At 38.2% G+C, this 20,565-nt stretch overlaps 1 protein-coding gene across 3 annotated transcripts in view; it reads left to right on the top strand.

The window, feature by feature from the left end:
• HECW1 (HECT, C2 and WW domain containing E3 ubiquitin protein ligase 1) overlaps positions 1 to 20,565 on the top strand; it is a 186,562-nt gene that overhangs the window by 45,255 nt on the left and 120,742 nt on the right. The window lies entirely within an intron of this gene.

The raw sequence follows: 20,565 nt of genomic DNA, 5'->3' as shown, positions 1-20,565 counted from the left end.
GGAAGCATTTTCAAAGTATATCAGAGCCCTCTGCTCTTAGCAAGGCCTGTACTCAGGAAATTATTTAACCAGAGCCTAACCTGCTGGAGTATTATCAGAACCTAACTGACCTGGGAGAAGAGAAATACCTTCAGCCCACTGTAGCCATCCTGTCCCACATAATGGGGAAAAATATAGAGAAACACTTAAGACATTCACATTTCAGAAGTGAAAATTTTGCAGGGTACAGAATTTTAGATTATGCGTGTGTTTTTTTCTCTCAGCCACTTTTCACATTTCATTCCATTCTCTCCTTGTTTGCTTTGTTTGTGAAAGTGAAGTTGCTCAGTCGTGTCCAGCTCTTTGTGACTCCATTGACTGTAGCCTACCAGGCTCTTCTGTCCATGGGATTTTCCAGGCAAGAGTACTGGAGTGGGTTGCCATTTCCTCTGTTTGTAAGGAGAAGACAAGTATGATTCTAATCTTTGTCCCTCTGTAAGAAAGATGGTTTTTTCTTCTTGCTTCTTTCAGAACTTTTTGTATTTGATTTTCTGTAGTTTGAAAATAATGTGCCTGGTGATAACTTTCAGACATTTGTCTTTCTTGGTGTTCCCCAAGCTTCCTAAATCTGTAGTTCAGTGTCTGACATTAACTTGGGCAAATTTTCATCACTGTAATTTTCTATATTTCTTCTGTTCTTTTTTCTCTTTCTTCTCCTTCTGGTATTCCCATTATATATATGTTATTCCTGTTGGAGTTGCCCCATAGTCCTTGGATGTTTTGTTCTATTCCTTCCAGTGTTTGTTTTTCCCAGTTTTTTATTTTGAGAGTCAGAATTTTACTGATGTATCTCTAGCTCAGGTTTTTTTCCTCAACTGTGTCTAGTCCACAAATCAGCCTGTCAAAAGCATTTTTCATTTTGGTAATTATTTTTTTTAATCTCTATCCTTTCTTTTTGGCTCTTTCTTAGGTTTTTCATCTCTCTGCTCACATTGCCCATTTGTTCTTGCATGTTGTCCATTAGAGCCCTTCCTATATTAATCACAGTTCTAAATTCTTGGTCTAGCACTTATGACATCCCTACTGTGTCTGGTTCTGTTGCTTGGTGTGTATCTGCTTTTTTTTTTTTTTTTTTTTTTTGCTTTTTGATGTGGCTTATAATTTTTTCTTAATAGCCAGATACAACATACTAAAGAAAAGAAACAGCAGTAAATAGAACTTTAGTAATATGGTGGTAAGGTGTGAGGGGATGTTTACAGTCCTGTAAGTAGATCTCAGTTTTTTAGTGGGCCTAAGTGTTCTTGCCTGGAGAATCCCAGGGACAGAGGAGCCTGGTGGGCTGCCATCTCTGAGGTCACACAGTGTCGGACACAACTGAGATGACTTAGCAGCAGCAGCAGCAAGTATCTTTTTCAGCTTGATAGAGAATCTCTACAATTTTAAAGTTCTATAGTTGACAGCATACTAATGGTGATAATCTCAAAGGTTTCCCCCACTAAGGGCAGGAACAAGGCAACAGTGTAACCCCTCACCTCTCTTTTTCACATTGTACCGGGAATCCTTACTAATGGAATAAAGCAAGAAAAAGAAATAAAAGGTATATAGATTGGGAAGGAAGACTTAAAACTTTTTCACAGATTATATAATTGTCTATGTAGAAAATCCAAAAGAATCAACAAAAATCTCCTGGAACTAATAACTAATTACAACATGATTGCAGGGTACAGAACCAATATAGAAAGTCAGTTGCATTTATATATAGCAACAGTGAACAAATGAAACTTGAAATTAAAAACACATGAAATACTTAGATATAAACCCATCAAAATATGTACAAGATCTCTATAACCACAAAACTGAAGAATGAAATCAAAGAAGAGCTAAATAAACTGATATATAGCCCATGTTCATGTATAGGAAGATATAAAAATGTCTGTTCTTCCCAACCTGATCTATAGATTCAATGCAATCCCAATCAAAATCCTAGCAAGTTATTTTTATGACTTCCTATGACTTGCTGACAAACTAATTCTAAAGTTTAAATGGAAAGGCTAAAGACCCAAAATAGCCAACACAATATTGAAGGAGCAGAGCAAAGTTTTAGAACTGATGCCACCCAACTTCAAACCTTACTGTAAAGCTACACTAATCAAAACAGTGTGGTATTGCCAATACATACATGCATGCATACGTACATACATACAAGTAAATCAATGGAACAGAATAGAGGGCCCAGAAATAACCTCCCATATGGTCAACTCATCTTTGACAAAGGAGCAAAAGGCAATAAAATGGAAAATAGAAAATATCTTTAATAAATGGAACCAAAACAACTTGACATTCAGATGCAAAAAAAAAAAAATGAATCTAGTTTTAGACCTTACACTCTTCACAAAAATAAACTCAATATGGATCACAGACTTGCGTGTAAAATGAAAAGCTATTAAACTCCTAGAAAATAAAATAGGAGGAAACCTAGGTGACCCTGGGTAGAATGATGCCTTTTTAGATACAACATCAGAAACACAATTTGTGAAAGAAATAACTTACAAGCTGGACTTCATTAAAATGAAAACTTCTGCTCTGTGAAAGACAGTATCAATAGAATTAGAGGAAAAGCCACAAACTGGAAGACAGTGTTCACATAAGAAACATCTAATAAAGGCATGTTATCCAAAATGTACAAAGAACTGTTAAAATTCAACAATAAGAGACCAAGTATCCAAATTTTAAAACGTGCCAAAGATCTCAACAGACTACCAGAAAACAGACAGATAACAAATAATCATTTGAAAAGATGCTCCACATCATATGTCATCAGGGAAATGCAAACAAAAACAATAATGAGATACCACTACACACCTGTTAGAATGCTCAAAATCTAGAACACTGACAACACCAAATTCTGATGAGGATGTGGAGCAACAGGGACTCTCATATATTGCTGGCAATAGTGCAAAAATGGTACACCCACTTTGGAAGACAGTTTGGCAATTTCTTGAAAACTAAAGATACTTTTGTACCATATGATCCAGCAATCAAGCTCCTTGGTATTTACCCAAAGGATCTGAAAACTTACGTCCACACTAAAGCCTGCACATGAATATTTATAGAAACTTTGCTCTCATAATTGCCAAAATTTGGAAGCAACCAATATGTCCTTCAGCAGTTGAATGGATAAACTGTTATAAAACAGTTGTCCATTGTCCATCCAGACATTGAAATGTTATTATGAGCTATCAAGCCATGAAAAGACATGATGGAACCTTAAATGCATATTAAGTGAAGAAGCCAGTCTTAAAAGGCAGACTGTATAATTGCAACTATATGACATTCTAGACAGGACAAAACTATGGAGAGAGTGAAAAGTTCAGTTGTTTCCAGGACTTTATAGAGAAGAAAGATGAATAGGAAGAACACAGAGGGCTTTTGGGAAAGTGGAAATTCTCTGTATGATATTATAATGATGGATGTAAATCATCATACATTTGTGTAAACTATTAAAATATACAGCAGCTAGAATTAACCCTAAGATAAACTCTTGACTTTGAATAATTGTGATAGATTACATTTTATGATATGCTGTGTAATTCTGGATGATGCCTTGAATATTATAAATGCCATGTAGAAAGCATTGTGCATTTTGTTATGTTGCTTAGAAAAACATTGAATTCAGCTCACACTGTCACTCACACTGTCATGCATTTGGTTAAGCTCATGAGCACATTGGTTAAGCTCACACTGTCTTGCATTTGGTAAGCAGTGCCTCAGATCACAGTTTGGTTCTTTAAGTCCTAAATGCAAGCTGAGTTCATTTGTCCTCTGCTTTTATGATTCTGGGATTGGCCAGAAACTTGGGCCGGGTTTATAAGCAAAATTTGTCTCTCTTCTTTCTAGAATTCCTCTTTTATTCTCTGGTAATGCTGGTTGCCCCAAGCTCCTTTGCCTGGTTCTTCCAGCCAGAAAGATGGTAGAATTTGTATTGGAGTTTTAGCAGCTCAATACCACTGTTGAGTGACTATAGCTATTGATACATTCAGGTCAAAGACACCGAATAAGGAGAACTTATTCCATGCCAGTCTCTTGTTTCAGTGAACAAGTGTCCATAATTTAACTATATAACAATTACAAACAATTCTTTTACATTTTTCTAGGATACTTGGATTATTTTTATTTAACAATGGTTTTCTGTATTCTGTTCTTTATAAATGTTTTATTAAAGTATAAGCTTATGAACTCTGGGGGAGAACGTGAGGGTGGGATGTTTTGAAAGAACAGCATGTATATTATCTATGGTGAAACGGACCACCAGCCCAGGTGGGATACATGAGTCAGGTGCTCGGGCCTGGTGCACTGGGAGGACCCTGAGGAGTCGGGTGGGGAGGGAGGTGGGAGGGGGGATCGGGATGGGGAATACATGTAACTATATGGCTGATCCATGTCAATGTATGACAAAACCCACTGAAATGTTGTAAAGTGATTGGCCTCCAACTAATAAAATAATATTAAAAAAAAAAAAAAAAGTATAAGCTTAAAGTCCATATGAACCACCACATTGACAGCATAAGGAAAAATATGTTTATTATAGTAGATCCAGAAAAAGTCATTAATAAAATTTGATATTCATTCCTGATTTTTAACAGCTCTTAGAAAACTAGAGAATAGAAGTGAACTTCTTCAATCTGATTTTAAAAAGGAAAAATGATAATAGAATCTACAGCATACATCATACTTGATAAAATATTGAAATACATGTCCCTGAAATTGAGAACAGGACAAGGACGAACCCTTTAGCCACTTCTATTTAATATTGTATCAGCAGCCAATATCCCAGCCAATACAATAAGGAAAAAGACCATCAGAATTGGAAAGAAAGACTATGCTTATTCTCAAATAGTGTTGTATAATTATCAGTTGTATCAGTGTAAAAGACTCAATAAACTATTCAAATTAATATATGAACTTAGTGAAGTCACTAAATAAATAAAAGTCAATGTAAGCTATATTTCTATAGGCAAATAGAAATTTTAAACAACTTAAAGATACCATTTAGAATTGCATCAAAACATTAAATACCTTGGACTAAATCTAACAAAAATGTGGATGATCTCTATATTGAACACTGCAGTATTTCTAAGAGAAGTTAAATGCAGACTAAATAAAAGGAGAGATATTATATGTTGGCTTAGAAAATTAAAGTGTTAAGGTGTTAGTTTTTCCTCAGATCTGTAAATTTGATGAAACATCAATCAAAATTGTAAGAGATATTTTTAATGTTAACTGGCAACCTAATTCTAAAAATCTATATAGAAATGAAAGAGACCAAGAAGAGACAAGAGGATCTGGTAGAAGAAGAGACATAGAAGGACTTCTATTACAAGATGTCATGATAAATATAAACCCATAGGAATTAAGATGGTATGGCATTCAGGACTTTTGTGAAGGTGGTCCAAGGAAGATTCCACTGCAGGGGGCATGGGTTCGATTCCTGGTTGGGGAACTAAGATCCCACATGCCTCATGGTGCCTCCAAAAAAAAGACAGTATGACATTGGCACCAATAGACCAATAGCTAACTGAATAGATTACAACCCAGAAGTAGATGCACATGCATACTGTTATTGTTTTATGACAGTGGTAATATTGCAATACAATAAGGAAAGATGGCCTATTCAAAACTTGGTGTTGGGTCAGTTTGCTGACCATATAGAGAACAAATGAACCTTAAATGCAGTCTCACAAGATACACAAAAGTTCATTAGTTCATTCCAAAAAGATTATAAATCTAGATATGAAATGATAACAATAAAACTTCCAGTTCATAACAAAATATGTGAGAATACTTCGTGACCTTGTGGAAGCCAAAAAATTCTTAAGTTGAGCACAGAAAGCATTAACCATATAAATAAAAAATTGATCCATTGGATGATATTAAAATTCAGAATGTTCATCAAAACTCTATATTGAAAGGAAACCTTGAAAAATATTGAGCTAGATCTAGATAACAAAGAATTGGCATCTAAAATGCACAGACTATTCCTCCAAATCCAGACGAAAAGGACCAAAATTAACAGAAAAATGGACCAAAGACTTGAACAGGCCCTTCACAAAGGAGAATGTCCAAATGCCAATAAATACATTAAAAGGGTGCTCAACTTAAATAGTTATCCAGGACTAAAAATTAAAAGTACTGTGTGATACCACTGCAAATCCACCAGAATGGCTAAAATGAAGATCAATATCTAATGCTGGTGAGATATTAAATAAGACTTTCACAGTACTGACACATGTGAGGGGTGTGGGGGTGTGGGTGGAGAAAGGGCATCAGTTAGGAAGCAATTGAAGAAGCTAAGTGGGAGATGATGAATCTTGGACCAGAATAGTGGTGGTGAACATGGAGAAGTATAGATGTAACTAGAATTAGTTGTGACTCACTTTTGTCTACTGGGTCCCTTCAATACCCCCAGCTACAGTGCACTTAAAGGAAGGTTCTGTCATGTGAGAGGAACACCAAGCAGTACAGGTAGAGCAGGGTAGCTTCTAGTGCTGGGGCTAACTGTGAGTCAGAAACCAACAACAAAGGCATTCCCTACAGTCAACCAAGCCACAAGCCACTGCCCTGACGACTCAAGTCATACATGAACATATACTCACAAGGGTCAGGCTTAAGAGTATTCTTTTATATACCAAGTGATAATAGATTATTTACTAGTTATCATGTTCAGTCAACCCCACATCATCATGAGTAAGTAAGAATGAGACCTACTGGGTGGGGAAATTACAAAAACCTAATTGAGTAGAGCAAGCGGACCAGCTTAGGTTAAAAACATCCCCTCTAGACATAAATACAGGTGCCTGGCTGAAGCCCTTGATCCCCACAAAGTAAGCACAATAGCTTAGTGATTACTGTAATAAGCCAGCCCTAATGAGTTGTAACCAAAGTAATTGATTTAAAATAGATTAACTTTAGTCCTGTTGGATTAAAAATTAAGTAATTTAATCAGAAATTAAATTGCACTTGACCTGGACAAAGTAAGCAAGATTATAAACCAAAAATTCACTTTTATGGAAGAAAAGCATTCTTCAAAATGCAAAGCTGGCACCAGTGGCTAGAATGCAAGAAGCCCTAACTAGCAGCCCTGCCCAGGACAATAGTTTAAAAAAAAAGACTCTTGAAGTCCCTTGATATAGACAGCCATCATCTAAACACCAAATCGGTTCTTTCTTTAGCTAAACTCTATTAAAAGGGACTCATGAATGGAACACCAACTTAAAAATTCCAGTGGTACTGCCTCTGGTTCCCAGGTGATGCCCAAGGCTCATCCACTAAACCTAGGACTCAGACAATTTGATGTCCACTGGCTAAAGTATTCCTTGTATTTGTCTGTTAGCATCATTTTGCAGCCTCTGAAAAAAGTAAGATGGAAGTTGAGGTTTTGAGAGGAGCAGTAGAACTAAATGCCTCATAATTTCTCATGGAGAAATAGAGTGAACTGGATGAGGGGTTGGCTTAGGACACCCATCCATGGGACCAGTGGTGTGCTGGAGCCAGCACATGTGGGCTCCCAGGAGCCACCATGTACATCTCTTCCTAACTCCACATAGTGAAGTGAGGTCAGCCATGGTGTACATATTAACAGCAAGAAAAACGCAAACACTGCAAATCAGAGCTGGAATCAGGTAGTCTCTTTCATATATTGAAACTTATTAAGCTAAAGACCAACACCAGCAGCAACATCATACTTTGGCTGATAGGAAAAATCAAAGGTAAGGCTAGAGTCAGGCAGAATCTATCAAAGTGGATTTCTGAGAATGCAGCCTTGAGAAAAGTAGAAATCAACAACAGGTGAGTCAAAGACATGGGTTTAGGAACCAGGCTCAGGAAAGGCAGGCAGGTGGAAGAAAAATCCGCGGAATTTCAGAGATGGTATGTAGTCGTCCTTGGCATATCTGTACACACTGGCCACATTTAAAGAATCAAAAAGAAATAGTCAATAAGGACTAAGTCATATTAATAGAAATGGCCAAATTCTTTGGACTCTCTTTCCTTACTGAGCAGAAATTCTACTTCAGCAAGGCCCATTTCTGACTGATTCCTTTCTTCTGGGGCTCTGCTAGTGGGTCCCCATCTTTTTCTCCATCAGACTTGTATTGCAGGAAGTAATACTGTGCCCAGAGAAAAATCTCAAGTTATAACAGCCTTTAATTGATTTAGCTTTCTCAGCTTCTTTTAGTACTTGGGATAATTAGCCTAGAATAAAGTTAATAAAGGAATGCAAACAAAAGCCAATATAAACAACAGCATTTTTTTAAATGATACTTTTATTTTTTTTTTAGTTTTATTTATTTATTTATTTATTTTAATGATTTTTAAAAAAAATTTTTTTTATTAGTGGAGGCTAATTACTTCACAACATTTCAGTGGGTTTTGTCATACATTGACATGAATCAACCATAGAGTTACACGTATTCCCCATCCCGATCCCCCCTCCCACCTCCCTCTCCACCCAACTCCTCTGGGTCTTCCCAGTGCACCAGGCCCGAGCACTTGTCTCATGCATCCCACCTGGGCTGGCGATCTGTTTCACCATTAATATACATGCTGTTCTTTCAAAACATCCCACCCTCACCTTCTCCCACAGAGTTCAAAAGTCTGTTCTGTACTTCTGTGACTCTTTTTCTTTTTTGCATATAGAGTTATCGTTACCATCTTTCTAAATTCCATATATATGTGTTAGTATGCTGTAATTAAACAACAGCATTTTAAGTTAAAAATATCAAGGAAAATCAATAGAGTTCTTGTCATTTTATCAATGACTTTAATTTGAAATTTTGTAATGACTGAATTACTGTTTAGGCTATTGATTTCATGTATTACAGTATTATTATTGTAGTAATTCCATGATTAATTAGCTAATCTCACATTTTCTGAGATTTTATTTATTTTTGTAAAAGCTTATGGTTAACATTTAGACTGTATCCAACTTTGGCTAAAGGAATATTTTATGTAAGGGAGACACTTAGTGGGTATGAGTATAACTTAGTATATCTGTGAGAGAGGCATACAGAAGAAATACACACAAGTCCAGTGACTTACAGGGTAATTGAAAGGGGTAATTATGCAGCCCACACATAATGTGGAACAGTAGATGGTAGATCCATAGTGATGGAGTTAGCAGTAAGGTTTCCAACCCAGCTAAAGTAACTAAGAAAATATTTGAGAAACAGATATTTTATATGCCTGCCAAACCACACAGTATAGATAGATAGATGGGTAGATAGACAATCTGCTTAGTTGAGTTGCCTCAATTCATTGGTGTGATGCCATAATCATATGTTAATTTCTTCCAGCCTCTGCATTCAGCCATGCTCAACTATCTCTTAAAGATGTCTTGGGCATATGCTATAACTTTCTGATCACTTTTATTTGTGAATAATCCAATCAAGTCTGGTTTCATGCTCAGTTTAAATCTCTTTTCCTCCTATCCACCATAGACCAGGACTGTGGGTTGAGGGTCTGGGAGTGAAAGGAGACATACCCTGTTCTTTTCTCCCTTCCCCCCATTCCAACACCTTCAAGAGAAATGAAATCACAGTAGGTGTCTGGGGACCCCCTCATCTTTTTCTACAGGGATAATGGCTCAATTGTTGGGAACTATGACTGGGAAAGGGGGAGATAGAGATTTTCTCAATTTATGAGCTGCCAGATGGTAGAGGGAACAGTAGGGGTTCTGGCCTCAAATGTTAGCCCATCTCTATAGGTATGGATCACTTGGTGACCTAACATTTTCTATGAGCACAGAAATGCCAAATCTGAGGTCACATAACATCCTGTATACTCTTTCAAATATTTTTTTTACCTTTTTTTTCAGCTGAGAATGCTTAAGTTTTATTCTCTTAGAAAGTTTCAATTATACAAAAGTATTGCTAACTATAATCATCATATTCTACAGTAGATTCTAAGATTTAGTTATAACTGAAAATTTGTACCCCAGCAGCCTCTCCCAACTTCCCCTATCTCTCTCAGACCCTGGCAGCTACCATTCAGCTCTCTATGAATTCAACTCTTGTTTTTTTAATTCCACATATGTCATGCCCTATTTGTCTTTGGCTCATTTTGCTTAACATAATGCCCTCCAGGTTCATCCATGTTGTTGCAAATGGCAGGATTTCCTTCTATTTTATGACTGTATAATATTCTACTATATACACACACATGTATATATCATCTCCTTTATCTATTTGTCAGTGGACATTTAGGTTGTTTTCATACATTGGCTATTATGAATAATGCTTCAGTGAACATGGTAATTCAGCTATCTCTTTAAGTTATTAATTTTCCTTTGGATATATGCCCAGAAATAGGATTGTTGAATCATATGACAGTTCCACTTTTAATTTCTTAAGGAACCTGTAAACTGTTTTCCACAGTGCTTCTTTCAGTTTATATACTCACCAACAATGTACAAGGATTACATTTTCTTCCTATCTTTACCAGCATTTGCGATTGCTTATCTTTTTAATAATAGACATCTTAATAGGCACAAGGTGATATCTACTTGTGCCTCTGCATTTTGTGATGATTAGTGATGTAGAATACCTTTTCACGCCCCTGGTGGTCATTTGTATGCCTTTGGAAAAATGTCTATTCGGGTTCTTTGGTCATTGTTTAATTGGTTGGATTTTTGTTTTTGAGTTTTATGAGTTCTTTATATATTTTGTATATTAACCCAAAGGAAGAAGTAAAAGATCACAAATTTATAAAAGCAGCCTTTATGATTCAAAGCAATTAGATTTCCTGCAGATACAAGGCTTGCTACCCAGCAGGGTTCTGGCACATCTTTCCCAGAATAGAGCCAGGCTTCACACTGCTTGGAGGCAGGTCTCCTATACCCAGAATCCAGGCATCACTTCTTAATATGAAACCCTGTTGCTAGTGAGAGAGAGAAAGAAACATTGCTCTTGATTCAGTGGTTGCTCTGCTAGTGAAGTTGTTTTTCTGTCTTTTGTTGACTTTAGGCAACACTATTTTTAAGTTCATTTTTTAAACTCCATGAATAGTGCCGCCTGAATTGAAAGTCATATAGCATGCATAGTTCTAAAGAAGAGTAGCTGCAGTTTGAATGCTCCATTTACTCCCTTCATGCTTTCCTTCTCCTTTGAAAACTTTTGCATAGGAAGCACCAAGCCTAGTCCCTTTAACTTTCATTAGTAATGAAACAATGTTGACTGAACAGCACCAGGCAGCATCTTGTGAATGGAGTTGGTATTTTATTTTCCCCTTATGTCTACAAGAGAAGAGAGGCAAAATTGGATGCCCCTTTAACTGCAAATCATAACCCATTTCACACAATTAGGACCGCTCCTCCCCCACATCACCAGGCATCCAATCATGGCTTCAAGCTATTATTCCAGGCCTACTCCTCAGCATCCTCCTACCTCTTCAAATGTAACATGACCCAAAACAAGTTAACCATTGCTACCACTTTTCAATTCTCAACCTTTCCCAACTTCCATAAGTTTGTAAGTGGACATAAATGAATCAACTGTACTTCTGCTCTCTCAGACTCCGATCTTCTTTTCTCCTACCTGTACCTAAATGTGTAAGTGAAAATACTTTCCAAATCATGCTGAATATGTCCATGAAATTTCTCACAACTATTTCTTCCTTTTTGATTATGGTATCCTTTCTCACATTGATGTCCTTATTGCCGTGGTTACATCAAGGCAGTAGTGGGTCCCATTTGTTACTTGGCTACAATTAGTCCTTTCTATCTGTGGTACCATCTTCTCTTTCTACCCAAGACCAGCCATTGTCCTGGATGATCAGTTTCCACATGAATGACCTATCAGACATCCTATTTCCTCGACCTCCTCAATCTCATTGACCTTATTTCCATCCCAGTCATCCATTCCAGTGCTTATACAAAAGATCATGTGAAAACATCACAAGCTCTTCAGGTCTCTCTTTACAATCTAATATTTTTCCATACCCAACCCCTATTTCTACCACTCTGTGCCTTCATTGCTTTGGGACATTCACTCACTCAGCCCCTCTCTCCAGCTGTTAATCCTCCCACATGCCATCAGTCTTTCAAATCCAGTCTTGGAAACTTGTGGCCTCTTCTTTCCCACATGCCATAGCTCTTACTAACATTTAGTCTGTCCACATATGTGCTGCCTTTTCCTTCTTACCTGCCAGGATTCCTCCTCATCTCTCAGTTGTCTCACCTGATCTGTCTACCTTCTGGCCTGACCGTTTATGAAATAAGGTACTAAATTTGAAAGAAGTCCAAAAATTAGAGAGTCCAAAGGAGAAGGAGATGCTAGAGGATAGGCAGGTAGGTAGAGTCTGGGTATAGAGAGGGAAGGATGCAGTTTAATCTAACAGGACATGAACCTTCTTTTCCCAGTCTACAGTTGAAGAAGTTGAGGTTCAGTGAGGTCATGCCTAAGAGTCAAGAACTTAGATGTGCAAATCTAGGGGAAAAAAAAGCCAAGTCCACCTCACTCCATAAGTTCTTCAAGGGCTCAAAGAAGGAACCAGGTCAGCAGCCAGACAGAATTTATCACCCTGGCCTCAGGCTCATGGGCACAAATAACTTGCTCAGGAATAGACAGGTTTTTACATTTTTAGAGGTGCTCACGGGTTCTTAAAAGAACCTGACCTGTATGTGTGTGTATGTGTTATTCACTCAGTCATGTTCAACTCTTTGCGACCCCACGAACTGTAGCCTGCCAAGCTCTCTGTCCATGGAATTCTCCAGGCAAGAATACTGGAGTGGATTGCCATTCCCTTCTCCAGGGGATCTTCAGTGGTTAAAGAGAACAATCAAGAACAACCATTTATGGGGAGAGGGGAAGGCAGTATTGCTGTGTTAGTGTAGGGCAGAAGCAGGGTTCTCTAAAAACTCTGCAGCCATTTATTTACAGACATTCTAAACAGTTATATTTAAAAATTGTCCAACAGTTAATACACTAAAATATAAAGTGACCTATATAATGTTTTGTAATAACCCATATGAGAAAGAATCTGAAAAAGAATGGATATATGTATAACTGATTCACTTTTGCTGACACCTGAAACTACACAATATTGCATGTTAACTATACTCCAATAACAATTTAAAATAAAGATCTAACCTAGCTGAGGGTTTATATAGACTCCAGTAAACCATGGCATGGAAGTAAGGGCATGGTGGGGAAGGTTTGATGCCACTGAGGCAGGGGTGGGTATGTGAAGAGAGGCTGAGAAGGAAGACTTTGTGAAGGGAGGAAAGAACTCAGTATTTGCTGCCAAGTTTCAGAGTATGTCTTGGTAAGCTGACTTCCGTGCCCCATGTAGGCTACTAGAGCCAGAAATACTCTTGTTTTTTAAAAAGCGATTATGCTTTTCATTGTAAAAATAATTCATGCTTATCAGAGAAAAAATGGTGGGGGGACAAAATATTACTCAGTAAAGCAACTGCTATTAAAATTTGTTGTGATTCTTTCCAGTCTTTTTTCTATTCATTTCACTCACATTATTGTGACCATGAGTTATATGTTTCCTGCTCTTGTCACTTAGCATTGGAAAACAAACATTTTCTATCTTGTCATTTAATGTGTTGTAATTGTATATTTAGTATAATCATATATTATTGTGATTTAGAAAATTATAAACTATTCTATCATCTACATCTACTGCAATGCACTTGAGTCTATGGTCGAGCATTAGGAGATCCATTATAGTACATTTCAGAATAGAATTACTGGGCAGAAGATATGGGAGTTTTGGGACATGAGATAGTTGGGGGCCCTGGATGCTCATGCAGTCAGGCCTGCTTGGAGGAGAATCCAATTCCTGAGCTTCATCCTCAAGCTTAGCATCTCGGTAAGTCCAGTTTTGTCAGTGCCATAAATGATTGATTCTTGGGAATTATATAGATGTTTTTGGTGCTTTTTTTAGTTAATTTTTTAAAATTTTATTGGAGTATAGTTACAATGTTGTGTTAGTTTAAGGTGTTACAGCAAAGTGATTCAGTTATACATATAAACATATTCATTCTTTTTTATATTTTTTTCTCATGCTGAATAGATAGAATTCCCACAGGTCCTTGTTGGTTATCTATCTTTTTTTTTTTTTGGCCACGCTGCATGTGGGATCGATCTTAGTTCCATGACCAGGGATTGAACCTGGGGCCCACAGAAATAAAAGTACTGAGTCCTTTCCACTGGACAACCAGGGTTATCTGTTATCTGGTTATCTGTCTTATGTATAGTAGTGTGTGTATGTTCATTCCAAGCTCCTGATACTGCCCTCCCTCCACCATACATTTCTTACTTGGTAACCATAAGTTTGTTTTTGATATCTGTAAGTCTGTTTCAGAACAGACTTATTTTGTAAATAAGTTCATTTGTATCACTTTTTTAAAAAAAATTAGATTCCACATATGAGTGATATCATATGAATTATATAGATGTTAACTAAAACTAATTTGTAATGGAAATTAGAAGCACCACATGGTGGGCATGGAAGTCATTATTGCTGTTTGCCAAATATATTTGCTCTGTATCTCCCAGACACGTGGTAACATCACGCTTCCTATTCTCTGTGGGTGGCTGGGGTGTGTGTCTAGCTGTGATGAAGACTTGGGTTTGAAAGTGAGCACTTATTTGCAAGAGAAAGACCTTCCAGAGTTCTCGTTCCTTCTGTCACTGTGTCTGGCAACGTTTGAGAGAGTGTCCATTCCATCAGCCTGGCTCCCTGAGTGACTAATGAGCAATTTCCTTTGCCAGCCACAGAGCCAGTGGCTGAACAAGGAACAAAGCTTTGCTGCTGTAAGTCACTGAGACTTGGAATTTGGTCATTACTGCACTGGGCGTCAGCCCATCCTGACTGATACTAACATTGGCATACCTGATATACTAATATTTAACCTCTGAAATTAAAACTCAACTAAAGTAAAAAAGATTACTGTTAGGAATTAATCAGAATGGAAGAAAATAAATATGTTTCAGCTGTTTCACAACCCTTGATTAAGGATACTGTAGTGTGTAATCAAAGCATTCCCCACCCCAGATAGTCTGAATTGGGCAATGAAAGCATTTACCTCTTTCTCCTTTTCTACACTTGCTGGCCAAGACATCTGTCTTCTGACAGTCATAGTCTTCCTTCAATTGTTGCTGCTCTTATTTTAAAAGTCTTACAGTATACTGAATAAAAAATGAATAGTGTAGAATAGAATGAAAAAGACCTGCTTTCTCCCCCTCTCCCACCCCCAGGAGTCCACATACCCTCAAGGCATTTTCTCTGCAATTCAGAGTACAAATGGGCTCCCACTCTTCATATTTTCTTCACATCTTGCCTTTTTTCACTTAATTTGTCACATGTCATTTCATGTCAGAGCATATTTATTTACCTATTTCTTTTTAATGCCAGCACAGTTCTGCATTTCAAAGATTTACCATCCTTCATTTAGCTGGCTTCCTATTGCTGGATATTTTTTACATTTTTCCAGCCATTTATAATGATTAATAATGCTCATTGAATGTCCTTATAAAAAACATGATTTTGAATACTCATGCAAGTTAATCCAGAAGGAAAAGTCCTAGAAGTCTAATTCTGGTTAAAGGGAATTTGTAATTTAAATGCCAATAAATATTACCACAAACTGCAGAACAATTATACCAAATAAATTTTTGCACTATTAAGGAAGTTCTAGGAACCACAACAGATTTCCCAACCTGGGAATCTAGCAAAGGAACTGAGAATCCGCAGGGACTTTGGCTTCAGCAGCCAGTGGGATTTGATTACAGAACTTCCACAGGACTGGGGAAACAGACTCTTGGAGGGCACAAACAAAACCTTGTTTGCACCAAGACCCAGGAGAAAGGAGCAGTGACCCCACAAAAGACTGACCCAGACTTGCTCGTGAGTGTCCAGGAGTCTCTAGCAGAGGTGTGGGTCAGCAGTGGCCTGCTACAGGGTCAGGGGCACTGAGTGTGGCAGTGTGTGAAGGGGATCTTTTGAAGGAGGTTGCCATTATCTTCATTACCTCCACCATAGTTTGGTCTCAGGTCAAACAACAGGGAGGGAACACAGCTCTGCCCATCAACAGGAAATTGGATTAAAGATTTACTGAGCATTTTCCTGTCCATCAGAACAAGACCCAGTTTCACCCACAGTCAGTTTCTCCATCCAGGAAGCTTCCATAAGCCTCTTATCCTTATCCATTAGAGGGCAGACAGAATGAAAACCACAATCACAGAAAGCTAGTCAAACTGATAACATGGACCACAGCCTTGTCTAAGTCAATGAAACTATGAAACATGCCACATAGGGCCACCCAAGACAGACTGGTCATGCTGGAGAGTTCTGACAAAATGTGGTCCACGGAAGAAGGCAATGGCAGACTACTTCTGTATTCTTGCCTTGAGAATAGTATGGAATAGTATGAATAGTATGAAAAGGCAAAAAGATATGACACTGAAAGATGAACTCCTGGCCCAGGTCGGTAGGTGCCCAATATACTTTAGGAGAAGAGTGGAGAAATAACACCAGAAAGAATGAAGAGACAGAGCCAAAGCGAAAACAACACCCAGTTGTGGATGTGACTGGTGATGAAAGTAAAGTCCGATGCTATAAAGAACAATATTGCATAGGAGCCTGGAATGTTAGGTCCATGAATCAAGGTAATTTGGAAGTGGTCAAACAGGAGGTGGCAAGAGTGAACATTGACATTTTAGGAATCATGAACTAAAATGGACTGAAATGGGCGAATTTAACTCAAGATGACCATTATATCTACTACTGTGGGCAAGAATCATTTAAAAGAAATGGAGTAGCCCTCAGAGTTGACAAATGAGTCCAAAATGCAGTACTTGGGTGCAATCTCAAAAATGACAGAATGATCTCTGTTCATTTCCAAGGCAAACCATTCAAAATCACAGTAATCCAAGTCTCTGCCCCAACCAATAGTGCTGAAGAAGCTGAAGTTGAACAGTTCTATGATGACTTACAAGACCTTCTAGAACTAACACCCAAAAAAAGGTGTCCTTTTCATCATAGGGGACTGGAATGCAAAAGTAGGGAGTCAAGAGATACCTGGAGTAACAGGTAAATATGGCCTTGGAGAACAAAATGAAGCAGGGCAAAGGCTAACAGAGTTTTGCCAAGAGAATGCACTGGTCATAGCAAACACCCTCTTCAAACAACACAAGAGAAGACTCTACACGTGGACATCAGTTCAGTTCAGTTCAGTCGTTCAGTTGTGTCCGACTCTTTGAGACCCCATGAACTGTAGCACGCCAGGCCTCCCTGTCCGTCACCAATTCCCGGAGTCCACCCAAACCCATATCCATCAAGTCAGTGATGCCATCCAACCATCTCATCCTCTGTTGTCCCCTTCTCCTCCTGCCCTCAATCTTTCCCAGCATCAGGGTCTTTTTCAATGAGTCAGTTCTTCGCATCAGGTGGCCAAAGTATTGGAGTTTCAGCTTCAACATCAGTCTTTCCATTGAACATCCAGGACTGATCTCCTTTAGGATGAACCGGTTGAACCTCCTTGCAGTCCAAGGGACTCTCAAGAGTCTTCTCTAACACCACAGTTCAAAATCATCAATTCTTCAGTACTCAGCTTTCTTCACGGTCCAACTCTTACATCCATACATGACCACTGGAAAAACCATAGCCTTGACTAGACGGACCTTTGTTGGCAAAGTAATGTTTTTGCTTTTTAATATGCTGTCTAGGTTGGTCATAACTTTTCTTCCAAGGAGTAAGCGTCTTTTAATTTCATGGCTGCAATCACCATCTGCAGTGGTTTTGGAGACCAGAAAAATAAAGTCAGCCACTATTTCCACTGTTTCCCCATCTATTTGCCATGAGGTGATGGGACCGGATGCCATGATCTTCGTTTTCTGAATGTGAGCTTTAAGTCAACTTTTTCACTCTCCTCTTTCACTGGACATCACCAGATGGTCAATACCAAAATCAGATTGATTATATTCTTTGCAGCCATTGATGGAGAAGCTCTATACAGTCAGCAAAATTAAGACCAGGAGCTGACTGTGGCTCAGATCATGAATTCCTTATTGCAAAAGTCAGACTTAAAGTGAAGAAAGTAGGGAAAACCACTAGACCATTCAGCTATGACCTAAATCAAATCCATTATGATTATACAGTGAAAGTGAGAAATAGATTCAAGGGATTAGATCTTATAGACAGAGTGCCTGAAGGACTATGGGTGGAGGTTCATGACATTATACAGGAGGCAGTGATCAAGAACATCCCGAAGAAAAAGAAATGCAGAAAAGCAAAATGGTTTTCTGAGGAGTCCTTACAAATAACTGAGAAAAGAAGTGAAAGACAAAGGAGAAAAGGAAAGATAAAGCCATTTGAATTCAGAGTTCAGAAAAATCACACAAAGAGATAAAAAAGCCTTCCTCAGTAATCAATGCAAAGAAATAAAGGAAAACAATAGAATGGGAAAGACTAGTGATCTCTTCAAGAAAATTAGAGATACCACAGGAATATTTCAAGAAAAGATAGGCACAATAAAGGACAGAAATGGTATGGACCTAAGAGAAGCAGAAGATATTAAGAAGAGGTGGAAAGAATAGATAGAAAAACTATACAAAAAAGATCTTCATGACCCAGATAACAACAATGGTGTGATTGCTCATCTAGAGCCAGACATCCTGGAATGCGAAGTCAAGCGGGCCTTTGGAAGCATCACTAAAAACAAAGCTAGTGAAGGTGACGGAATTCCAGCTGAACTATTTCAAATCCTAAAAGATGATGCTGTGAAAGTGCTGCACTCAATATGCCAGCACATTTGGAAAACTCAGCAGTGGCTACAGCACTGGAAAAAGTCAACTTTCATTCCAATCCCAAAGGAAGGCAATGCCAAAGAATGTTCTAACTACCGCACAATTACACTCATCTCACACGTAGCAAAGTAATGCTCAATATTCTCCAAGCCAGGCTTCAACAGTATGTGAACTGTGAATTTCCAGATGTTCAAGCTGGATTTAGAAAATGCAGAGGAACCTTTTGTCAGAGATAATATTGCCAACATCTGTTGGATCATCAAAAAAGCAAGAGAGTTCTAGAAAAATATTTACTTCTGCTTTATTGACTACACCTAAGCCTTTGACTATGTGGATCACAACACACTGTAGAAAATTATTAAAGAGATGTGAATACCAGACCACTTTACCTGCCTCCTGAGAAATCTGTATGTAGGTCAAGAAGCAACAGTTAGAACTGATCGTGGAACAACAGACTGGTTCCAAATAGGAAAAGGAGTACATCAAGGTTATATATTGTCACCCTACTTATTTAACTTATATGCAGAGTATATCATGCAAAATGCTGGGCTGGATGAAACACAAACTGGAATCGAGATTGCCGGGAGAAATATCAATAACCTCAGATATGCAGATGACATCACTCTTATGGCAGAAAGCAAAGAACTAAAGAGTCTCTTGATGAAAGTAAAAGAGGAAAGTGAAAAAGTTGACTTAAAACTCAACATTCAGAAAACTAAGATCATGGCATCCAGTTCAGTCACTTCATGGCAAATAAATGGGGAAACAATGGGAACAGTGGTAGACTTTATTTTGGGGGGCTCCAAAATCAATGCAGATGGTGACTGCAGTCATGAAATTAAAAGACGCTTGCTCCTTGGAAGAAAAGCTATGACCAACCTAAACAGTGTATTATAAAAGCAGAGACATTACTTTGCCAACAAAGGTTCATCTAGTCAAAGCTATGGTTTTTCAAGTAGTCATGTATGGATGTGAAAATTGGACCATAAAGAAAGCTGAGCACCAAAGAATTGATACTTTTGAACTATGGTATTGGAGAAGACTCTTGAGAGTCCCTTGGACTGCAAGGAGATCCAACCAGTCCATCCTAAATGAAATCAGTCTTGAATATTCATTGGAAGGACTGATGCTGAAGCTGAAACCAACACTTTGGCCACCTGATGTGAAGAACTAACTCTGGAAAAGAGCCTGATGCTGGGAAAAATTGAATGCAGGAGGAGAAGGGGATGACAGAGCATGTGATGGTTGGCTGGCATCATCAACTTGATGGACATGAGTTAGAGCAAGCTTCAGGAGTTGGTGATGGACAGGGAAGCCTGGCATGCTGAAATCCATGGTGTCGCAAAGAGTCAGACATGACTGAGTAACTGAACTGAACTGAAATATTACCAGTTCCCTTACCAAGGGTCAAATCAATGTGCATTTCCATCAATACTGAGTGAGAGTTCTTGTCTCTTCCCACTGACCAGAAGGCAGTGTATGATCAAACTTAAAAAAAATCTCTGCCATTATAATCATGAAAAAAAAAATGTTATGGTGTTGATTCCAAGTGCATTTCCCTAATTGTAGGTGAGTTTTGCTTGTTCTTTCTGAAGCTATGTTGGTAACTTCAGTCAAGTATGGTGAGGCCTGGGTAGTATTCTTTCCTTTTATGGATGATTTTATTATTTGAATGTCAGAGAATAACCTTATTTTTAGGGAATTTCATTGTGGTCCAGTGATTAGGACTCAGAGATTCCATGGCCCTGGGCACAGGTTTGATCCCTGGTCAGAG

Source organism: Muntiacus reevesi, chromosome 6 (assembly GCF_963930625.1).
Source record: "Muntiacus reevesi chromosome 6, mMunRee1.1, whole genome shotgun sequence".
In the NCBI taxonomy this organism is placed as follows: domain Eukaryota; kingdom Metazoa; phylum Chordata; class Mammalia; order Artiodactyla; family Cervidae; genus Muntiacus; species Muntiacus reevesi.
Note: the sequence above shows the minus strand (reverse complement) of the source record. Positions and strands in the feature narration are given on the sequence as shown.